The sequence below is a fragment of the Oreochromis aureus genome, linkage group 3, assembly GCF_013358895.1.
Source record: "Oreochromis aureus strain Israel breed Guangdong linkage group 3, ZZ_aureus, whole genome shotgun sequence".
Classification (NCBI taxonomy): Eukaryota; Metazoa; Chordata; class Actinopteri; order Cichliformes; family Cichlidae; genus Oreochromis; species Oreochromis aureus.
In genome coordinates this window covers 117,161,349-117,170,674 of record NC_052944.1, presented here as the reverse complement: position 1 = coordinate 117,170,674, position 9,326 = coordinate 117,161,349, and the positions used below count along the sequence as shown (strand labels likewise).

Here is a 9,326-nt window from a genome sequence, read left to right as displayed (position 1 = left end):
ATTTTATCTTTGTTTGTAATGATGCACTTTGATTACTTGGACTGTCCTTGGTGGACTTACTAAGGCAGTTTTAACGTTAATACTGGGTATCTCTGTTCAGTAGATTGATTCAGTGTTGTTATTTTAAATTGTGTACTCTTAATGTATGTCCCAGCTAACCTGTCTCCCACATCACTCTGCCCTCCTCCTCTTGGACCCTTGTTCCTTCATTCTTTGTAAAGCTTCTTCATGTTTCTCCTTTCAGTCAAATTTTGTAAATTAAGAGCACAAAATTACACAATAACTTTTAATAACTTCTATTTCTCTCCTCCAGCTCGTAAAAGGCCATTTCAAGAACTGGATGACAAAGAAGGTAAAGTGGGCCACGTATGCTTGTTTTTACACACATTCAAAGTGGTCCCCTTGGACTGATTTTACATTTACAGTCCTTGTTTTCACTGAGTTCTGTCATTAGTTAGCTAACATACACTGATGCAAATGTATTAGCACCAACCGACCTACCGGTCATAATTTTTTGTACTACACAAAGATCATGATAGTTACCATGGTGGAAATTATCTATAGGCACCAACATGTTTGTGTATCATTCTTTAAACTAGTTTTGTCTGAATAATTGTGTGTATTTTATCTGTAAACTATAACATTAGTCACTTGTGGTGTAAATAACAGCTTTGGGAACATTTCTCACATGGACACATGAAGGATGCTTGTTTCCGATGGACTCCATGCTTAGAAAAGCAGATAAATAGTCAAGTACACCTCCCCACATGCACCACCACCACCAAAAGAAAGAATTTACTTTTCCCAGACTTCCCAGCTTTGCTCACATTTTGTCCTTCTGTTAAAAAAAAATCCCATAGAAAACAAAAGAGAGAATTGTTAATGACAACAGTAACTCAATGTCTGTTGAAGATCCTATGAAATACCATCAGATTGGAGACGAGTCGTTGGTGTAATATTACATCAAATTCATCACTGAGGAGGAAAATAAGGACTTACTAAATGGTTGGGAAAAATAAAAAGAAAGAATATGAAATTGGGAGAGACAAAGTATCAAAAAAATTCTCGATATACTAATCAAAGAACCAAAGCATGGAGGACAGAAGGATGTCCAAACTTGAGCTGTACAGTTTAACAGACACCTAAAATTAGAGTATTTGACAGGGAAAACTCACTGCTACTCTCTGATGTCATGCAGAAGGTCTTTCAGGACATAATGACTATGGTTTATTAAACAAGGTGATTACGATGATGAAGAACAGGTTCATGAGACGAGGTCGCCCAGCCATCACAAACATGATCCACTCACACTGAAGTTTATAATCAGTGAGCAGACACATGTAACAGTCTATATTTGACTTCATCATCAGTCAGTTTATTAGTACTGCACTCTGTGTTACATCACTTTATTATTGTAATATGATGTTATGCTCAGTCTGTTAGCATGAATAGTCTGTGTTTAACTGAAAATATCATAAGGTCCAAACTGAGAAAGATCCGCTGGCTTTAATACCTGTTCATTTCAGCTCAGTGCTGATATCCTGCCATTTATGATTTGACCATATATTATTGCTATTTATCTTTGTTTGTAATGATGCACTTTGATTACGAGGACTGTCCTTCGTTGACTTACTAAGGCAGTTTAAACGTTAATACTGGGTATCTCTGTTCAGTAGAGTGATTCAGTGTTGTTATTTTAAATTGTGTACTCTTAATGTATGTCCCAGCTAACCTGTCTCCCACATCACTCTGCCCTCCTCCTCTTGGACCCTTGTTCCTCCATTCTTTGTAAAGCTTCTTCATGTTTCTCCTTTCAGTCAAATTTTGTAAATTAAGAGCACAACATTACACAGTAACTTTTAATAACTTCTATTTCTCTCTATCTCTAGCACTGGATGACAAAGAAGGTAAAGTGGGCTGCGTATGCTTGTTTTTATACACATTCAAAGTGGTCCCCTTGGACTGATTTTACATTTACAGTCCTTGTTTTCACTGAGTTCTGTCATTAGTTAGCTAACATACACTGATGCAAATGTATTAGCACCAACCGACCTACCGGTCATAATTTTTTGTACAACACAAAGATCATGATAGTTACCACGGTGGAAATGATCTATAGGCACCAACATGCTTGTGTATCATTCTTTAAACTAGTTTTGTCTGAATAATTGTGTGTATTTTATCTGTAAACTATAACATTAGTCAGTTGTGGTGTAAATAACAGCTGTGGGAACATTTCTCACATGAACACATGAAGGATGCTTGTTTCCGAGGGACTCCATGCTCCTATTGGACCCTTGTTCCTTCATTCTTCGCAAAGCTTTCTCATGTTTCTCCTTTCAGTCAGATTTTGTAAATTAAGAGCACAAAATTACACAAAATAACTTTTCTTATTTTTCTTTCTTCCAGTTTTAAAAAAGGTACTCCAGCACTTGAAGTGCAAAAAAGGTAAAGTGGGCCATATATACTTGTTTTTACACACATTCATTAGCATGACAAAAGTGATCCCCTTGGACGGATTTTATATTTACAGTCCTTTTTTTCACTGAGTTCTGACGCTAGTTAGCTAACACATATTAATGCAAGTCTATTACACCCAACCGACTGGTGATGTCATGTTTTGTATAACACACAGATCATGAGAGTTATGATACAGTTACCACGGGAGACATTCTCTATAGAGAGCAACATGTTTGTGTATCATTCTTTAAACTAGTTTTATTTCACTAATTCTGTGTATTTTATCTGTAAACTATAACATTAGTCAGTTGTGGTGTAAATAACTGCTGTGGGAACATTTCTCACATGAAGGGCGCTTGTTTCTGAGGGACACCATGCTTAGTAAAGCAGATCAATACAGGGAGTGCAGAATTATCAGGGAATTTGTATTTTTGAGGAATAATTTTATTATTGAACAACAACCATGTTCTCAATGAACCCAAAAAACTCATTAATATCAAAGCTGAATGTTTTTGGAAGTAGTTTTTAGTTTGTTTTTAGTTTTAGCTATTTTAGGGGGATATCTGTGTGTGCAGGTGACTATTACTGTGCATAATTATTAGGCAACTTAACAAAAAACAAATATATACCCATTTCAATTATTTATTATTACCAGTGAAACCAATATAACATCTCCACATTCACAAATATACATTTCTGACATTCAAAAACAAAACAAAAACAAATCAGCGACCAATATAGCCGCCTTTCTTTGCAAGGACACTCAAAAGCCTGCCATCCATGGATTCTGTCAGTGTTTTGATCTGTTCACCATCAACATTGCGTGCAGCAGCAACCACAGCCTCCCAGACACTGTTCAGAGAGGTGTACTGTTTTCCCTCCTTGTAAATCTCACATTTGATGATGGACCACAGGTTCTCAATGGGGTTCAGATCAGGTGAACAAGGAGGCCATGTCATTAGTTTTTCTTCTTTTATACCCTTTCTTGCCAGCCACGCTGTGCAGTACTTGGACGCGTGTGATGGAGCATTGTCCTGCATGAAAATCATGTTTTTCTTGAAGGATGCAGACTTCTTCCTGTACCACTGCTTGAAGAAGGTGTCTTCCAGAAACTGGCAGTAGGACTGGGAGTTGAGCTTGACTCCATCCTCAACCCGAAAAGGCCCCACAAGCTCATCTTTGATGATACCAGCCCAAACCAGTACTCCACCTCCACCTTGCTGGCGTCTGAGTGGGACTGGAGCTCTCTGCCCTTTACCAATCCAGCCACGGGCCCATCCATCTGGCCCATCAAGACTCACTCTCATTTCATCAGTCCATAAAACCTTAGAAAAGTCAGTCTTGAGATATTTCTTGGCCCAGTCTTGACGTTTCAGCTTGTGTGTCTTGTTCAGTGGTGGTCGTCTTTCAGCCTTTCTTACCTTGGCCATGTCTCTGAGTATTGCACACCTTGTGCTTTTGGGCACTCCAGTGATGTTGCAGCTCTGAAATATGGCCAAACTGGTGGCAAGTGGCATCTTGGCAGCTGCACGCTTGACTTTTCTCAGTTCATGGGCAGTTATTTTGCGCCTTGGTTTTTCCACACGCTTCTTGCGACCCTGTTGACTATTTTAAATGAAACGCTTGATTGTTCGATGATCACGCTTCAGAAGCTTTGCAATTTTAAGACTGCTGCATCCCTCTGCAAGATATCTCACTATTTTTGACTTTTCTGAGCCTGTCAAGTCCTTCTTTTGACCCATTTTGCCAAAGGAAAGGAAGTTGCCTAATAATTATGCACACCTGATATAGGGCGTTGATGTCATTAGACCACACCCCTTCTCATTACAGAGATGCACATCACCTAATATGCTTAATTGGTAGTAGGCTTTCGAGCCTATACAGCTTGGAATAAGACAACATGCATGAAGAGGATGATGTGGACAAAATACTCATTTGCCTAATAATTCTGCACTCCCTGTAGTCAGGTACACCTCCACAAATGCAGCACCACCACCAAAAAAAAAAGAGGACCACCTTCACGTCCATAACCACACTATGTTAGCAGATGAGCTCTGTGCTGTCCCTAAAAACACAGAGAGCCTTTAAAAGCAGCTGATCTGATCTAAGCCTCTGCACCACCAGTCCTGTTACAGTTACTGTGTGTCAGCAAGGAAACAACGTTTTCTCTCCTTAATGACTAAAATGTCATCTCATCATTAGTCTCTCTTCAGTTTTTTGCTTGATTGTTTTAAACAGAAAGGTTTCCCAACTTAACAAGGAAATTCCAAAAAGGTCGAGAAGCAACATGTAGTGAAAAACGTAATTCAGTGTCTGATGATGATCAGACAACCTGTTTGTGGAATATTACAGTGAATTCATCATTGAGGAGGAAAAAAAGATTTTATTAAATGGTTGGGAAAAGAAAAAGAAAGAATATAAAATTGAGACAGATGAAGAAATCAAAGAAATCCTCAATACACTAGTACTAAAACTAAAGTCTGAATAACAGAACAATGTCCAGACTTGAGCTGCACAGTTTAACAGAGAGGTAAAATGAGAATATTTATTAGGGAAACTCACTGCTACTCTCTGATGTCATGATTAGCACACATGCAGAAGACCTTTCAGGACACAGTGATGACTATGGTTGAATTAAACACACTATTCATGATGATGAAGAACATCATGTTGTTATAAAATGTGTACTTTTACTTTATGTCCCAGTTTACCTGTTTCCTTTCAGTCAGATTTTGTAAATTAAGAGCACAAAATTACACAAAGTAACTTTTATTAACTTCTATTTCTCTCCTCCAGATTCTAAAAGGCTCATGTTGCAAGACAAAATCTCAAGCACTGGATGATACAGAAGGTAAAGTACGCCGTATATGCTTGTTTTTACACACATTCATTAGCATGACAAAAGTGATTCCCTTGGACGGATTTTACATTTACAGTCCTTGTTTTCACTGAGTTCTGTCACTAGTTAGCTAACATATACTGATGCAAGTCTATTAGCACCAACAAACCTACCGGTGACCTCGTGCTTTGTATAACACATAGATCATGATAGTTACCACGGTGGAAATTATCTATAGACACCAACATGTTTGTGTATCATTCTTTAAACTAGTTTTGTCTGAATAATTGTGTGTATTTTATCTGTAAACTATAACATTAGTCAGTTGTGGTGTAAATAACAGCTTTGGGAACATTTCTCACATGAACACATGAAGAGCACTTGTTTCTGAGGGACACCATGCTCAGAAATGCAGATAAATAGTCAGGTACACCTCCACACATGCAGCACCACCACCACCACATAAAGAGAGGACCAGCTTCACGTCCATAGCCACACTATGTTAGCAGATGAGCTCTGTGCTGTCCCTAAAACCACAGAGAGTCTTTTAAAGCAGCTGATCTGATCAAAGCCTCTGCACCACCAGTCCTGTCACATTTACTGTGTGTCAGCAAGGAAACAATGTTTTGTCTCCTTAATGAGTAAAACTTCATCTGATCACAATTCTCTTTTCTGTTTTCTGTGGGAGCGTTTTTTAAACAGGAGGACAAAATGAGAACACAACCCTGAAAAAAAACTGGTGAAATATGTCTCTTGCAGATAGTATCAAATATCACGACATTGGAGACGAGCTGGTGGTGGAGTATTACAGGAAACTCATCACTTGATGTTTGGTTGGAAAAAGAAAACGGAAGAATGTAAAATTGAGACAGATGATGAAATCAAAGAAATCCTCCATAAATGAATCAAAAAACTAGCATCAAGAACAGCACGATGTCCAGGCTTGAGCTGCTCAGTTTAACAGAGAGCTAAAATTAGAATATTTATTAGGGAAAGTCACTTCTACTCTTTGATGTCATGGTTAGCACGCATGTAGAAGACCTTTCAGGACGTAGAGATGACTATGCTTGAATTATACACACTGATCATGATGATGAAAATCAGGTCCATGAGACGAGGTGGCCCAGCCATCAGAAACATGATCCACTCACACAGAAGTTCGTAATCAGACATGTGTTACAATTTATATTTGACTAGTACTGCCCTCTGTCTTTGTTACATCACTTTATTATCATAATATGATGTTATCTTCACTCTGTTAGAACAAACAGTTTGTGTTTAACTGAAAACATCACAAGGTCCAAACTGAGATGACCAGCTGGCTTTAATGCCTAATCATCTCAGCTCAGTGCTGATATACTGCCGTTTATGATTTGATCATATATTATTGATTTATTATCTGTGTTTGTAATGATGTACTTTGATTATGAGAACTGTCCTTCATGGACTTACTAAGGCAGTTTGAACATTAATACAGGGTTTCTTCTGCTCAGTAGACTGCTCAGTGTTGTTATCATAAAATGTATTCTTTTACTTTATGTCCTATCTTACCTGTGTCCCACATCACTTGTCCTCCTCTTTGACCTAGTTCTTTCATTCTTTTTAAAGCTACTTCATGTTTTTGTTTCCTTTCAATCACAAAATGACACAAAATAACTTTAATTAAACTCTGTTTCTGTCCTCCATCACTGAGTAAAACTGGTGGTGGTGGTTTAAATGTGGCATTTATCAGTAACGATTTTTAAATCCCCATGGAACTGGAACCACAAAAGCTAGCGCAATAATTTTTTTTTACATATGAAACCGGAGGAGTTGTACTTACATCTTATGCCATCAGCTTGTCCTAGGTCACAGTTTCCTTCCACATATAGCTTTGCAAAAATTGCATAAAAAGTGCTTGCAGCAACAAAAACATAATATTCCAGAAACACGCTTTGCCGATCCGATCAGCTGTTCATAACACTTCCTACATTGAAATAAACGGCAGCACGAACTATCCCATGTCCGCCATTACCTGTTCGAAACCGGAAGTGACGTCATTTTTCCTGAAAATGTAGTTGTTTTACTTGTAGGCCTTATAAGCCTATACTGGTGTTTTTAAAAGTCATGTTTGACTTTATGCTTTTCAGAATAGTTTCTGGGATGCTTAGAACTCAAATTGCGCTTCTTTAAATAGTATAATTTGATGCACATGCTGTTTTCTTTGCAAATTTGCATTATAGGATTGTTTTTCGGTTTTTCTGCAGTATAAAAAAATTGGTGTATCTCAAAAATAAAACTATGAAGACATTCAAAATAAATTTCCTGTTGTTGTAAACTATTTTTTGCAACTTTCTTGTATGTAAAGTTTTGAGGGAAAAACCTCTTAAATTTTTCTAAGTAGAAATATATGTAAAAAGAAACCCAAACACGAGTGTCATTTTTTTTGTAGTTTATTGCACTTTTTTGCAATTTATGTAGTTACTATGGACTTAATGCATACATATTATTACAATTTGGGCTATAACAGTTGTATTGATGTGTAGCAACTTGAAATGCTCCCAAAAATGGCACTACAGCATGTAAAAATATAAAGTAAGCTCTGGCGAACTTGATTCTATGGTAGGTCTTTAAGGGTTAAGAAAATCCTGAGAATCCAAGTAAGAATGACAGCTGCAGACACTGAACTAACACCAAGCACTTTTTAAAGCAGGTGTGGGAACTCCAGGGCTCAGGGGTCGATGGCTGTGTCCCAATTCAGGGTCTGCACGCTTGAAGTACGCACACTACGCGTACTACGTACGGTGCGTACTACAAGTACGGGAAGTGCGGAAGTGAGAGGCTTGTGAAATGGGACGGTCTAGCCTTCGTCGCGCTGTTCAGGTTGCCTAGCAACAATGATACTAACCGCGAGAAATGTTTTATACAGCTTTGTTTGACAGAAATGAAGGAGAAAAAATGTTTTGTTGGTCATTCATTTTTGTCATGACATCACTTTGATTAGTTGAGACCACAGGACTGTAAAACATGATAGTTGGGCTTCATTCCTGTACTGAACAGTCATTTCAAGATTAGTTAGTAAATAACAATTAGCTCATGTTGTTCATGAGACTAAAGTCATCTCACTGTGGTACTGTTAATATAATATGGACAATATTATATGTATTGTCAGATATATATATATATATATATATATATATATATATATACATATACATATGAGCTTGAACTGGTCTGCATGAACTGAAGTGCATGGTCAAACATGCAAGTAGCAGTTAATTATATCTCCTGTCACCTTAAATCTTCACTCAAAGACAAGTATCTCTGACAGTGTATATACAGATGTATTATATATAAGAGACAAATATTGTTCTTTCAATATGTTGGCATTACTAAATTTGGCTCAATGCTTACATATATGTATAAAAAGGAAAATGTATGAGCTGTGATAACTGTTTCTGACAGAATGAAGAGTAGACTGATATATGAAATATTCCTTTATTGGGTGAGAAAATCAGACCATGTCATAACTGCTTTAAGTCATACAGAATAGATATCAGAGCCTTAAACAGGCTGACTTCTGCTAAATGGGTCAAACTGGGCAGAAAGTCTACAAACACATAACATCCTTATAGAATATGATGTAACACTATAGATCAACTTACCTCAGAATATATAAAGCATATAAACAATTACAGCAATATGATGCAACAAACACAGCAGTGCTACTAATCCAAAATACTCAAAGCTTCATAGAACTGAAACAAACATTTATTTTTAGCTCCATTCTGCTGCTGATACATACTTTAGGTTTCTGAATATGAAACTTGTTGCTGCCTTTCATAGTGTGTAACTTGAAGGCCCTGAGTACTTTCTCCCACACTGAAAACACTGGGATGATAACATTATTTGAACATTACCTAATAAGACTGATTCAGGACAGACAATTAGTAATTTTAAACTTTTCTAGCAGTCCTTCACAAACAGGGAACAGTCTGTCTATTCTCTCCATCTGTCAGCTGCTGCTGGCTCTTCCTCCTCCTCTTCC

At 37.4% G+C, this 9,326-nt stretch overlaps 1 long non-coding RNA gene across 1 annotated transcript; it reads left to right on the top strand.

Annotated features, from left to right (window-relative positions):
- The first annotated feature begins 2,408 nt into the window (after positions 1–2,408).
- LOC120437955 lies at positions 2,409–6,101 on the top strand. The gene is made up of 3 exons (XR_005611529.1): positions 2,409–2,448; positions 5,257–5,311; positions 6,002–6,101. It is a non-coding gene; the product is annotated as an uncharacterized LOC120437955 (long non-coding RNA).
- Positions 6,102–9,326: the final 3,225 nt, after the last annotated feature.